The sequence below is a fragment of the Impatiens glandulifera genome, chromosome 3, assembly GCF_907164915.1.
Source record: "Impatiens glandulifera chromosome 3, dImpGla2.1, whole genome shotgun sequence".
Lineage (NCBI taxonomy): Eukaryota > Viridiplantae > Streptophyta > Magnoliopsida > Ericales > Balsaminaceae > Impatiens > Impatiens glandulifera.
In genome coordinates, this window is record NC_061864.1 from 58106831 (window position 1) to 58108735 (window position 1905).

Genomic DNA, 1905 nt, shown 5'->3' on the forward strand with positions numbered 1-1905 from the left:
CAACAAACAATAATCATTATCATTATTTTTTTCTCTAGATCCAAACAACCACTATTACTAGTTTTTAAGAAGACCCAAATTCAGCCAAACTAGTTTCAAAGTCTCTAAGGGCTTGTTTGATATGGGATTTTCCTAAAACAATTATATTTGAAAATATTATTTGATAAAAAGTGGATTGTTTTGGTTAAATTAGAAAAATATATTTTGATATGAAACTTCAAAATTTTTAAAAATAATCCAGTTAAAACATATTAATTATTGATAATATGAATAAGATTAATAAAATCTAATCAAGTGATTGAGTGGGGAGGGTTAGTGAATACTAATGATTAGGAAACTGTTAATCCCCAAATTAATTAATCACCTTTTCTTAATTGCAAGACAGCTATGTGGGTCCGACTTGATTGATAGCACATTTGACCTGAGAACTAAGGCTTGTTTGATTATATAGGTTATATTTAGATATTAAAAATATATCTTGTTCAATAATGAGTTATTTAAATAACTTGAGGTTATTTAAAATGTTAGGATTGTTGGTGATTTTGGATAAGTGTGATTTTTTTTTTTTATAAAATTTTATAATGAATCCACCTATAGCTAGCATATTTTTGTTATTTGGTTTGAATTATAAGAAATATTTATAAATTATATATAATTTATAATTTTGTGTTTGATATATAAAATAAGAATGTTGTATAAAAATAAAAATATAATTTTTTATTTTATTAAAACACCATAGATGAATATTATTGGCATAGTTTGTTTTATATGTACATGAATTGTTACTTAAATACTGCATATTAAACTATACACATACTCTAGTGTGGCGGCATAATGTTAAATTCTGAATATTTATACTAATTTTAGTTTTAATAAATAACCTAAATCAAGATCTAACACATAAGTAAATAAAAATCATATATAAAGTTCATGATTAAAAAATAATCTGGTCGCAACAATGATTGAAAGATTATTTAAATCATTAAACATAAAATAATCTTATACTAAACCCAAAAATATACTATAGTTGTGTTAAAGATTAAGAATGAGATATTTCAAATAAGTTACTCAGCTAAAATCTTTAAAATAATTAATTTGAATTATTTATATCAAATTATTTAAATATTGTTAATATTTATTATTTAAATTAATAATAAAATATTTTAATTTTAAATATTAAAAATAATTATTAATTAAAGTAGTTATTTGTATTAGTATTTAGTTTTTATTAAGTTTCTGTTATTTCTCCAATTTATATATATACTTAAGTTTAAATGAGTATACAAATAATATATTTTTTTTGTAGTCCATGTATCTTTTTCTTTATTGGTTTATTTACTTATTTTGTTTAAATGATTGTGAATCGCTATAATTCATTTCCATTAATCCTTATTTTGTCATTGATCAAACTCACAAAAGAGAAACGAGATCAAAAACAAGGTCGGTTGAAGCCGAAATCAATAAAATATAGTAATAGAGTAAGGGACACATTTTGAAAACTGAAAACATATATTTTAGAGTAAGGCAAAATTTAGAAAGTGAGAAACAAAACATTGAGAATTAAAAGGAAGGAATAAAAGCAAAAAAAAAGATCAACCTAGGAGTGAAGTCCAAAGAGAAATTGAATTGAATCCTAAAGAGTGATTTTATGTAAGTTTTTGATAAAAATATTTAACATCAAATGAGTAAGTTAAATATTATTAAATATATTAAGTAAATAATTAATAAGTTAAATTAAATTATTTCTAAAAAATTTAAAAATAATTTATAATGAAAAAATAAATATTTTTTTTATACCATCCTTGTTTGGATATAGATTTTGAAAAAAAATGAATTATTTGAAAAATAATAATTGATAGTAATTTTGAGGAGGTCATATATTTTTAGTAAAATATTATATTAAAT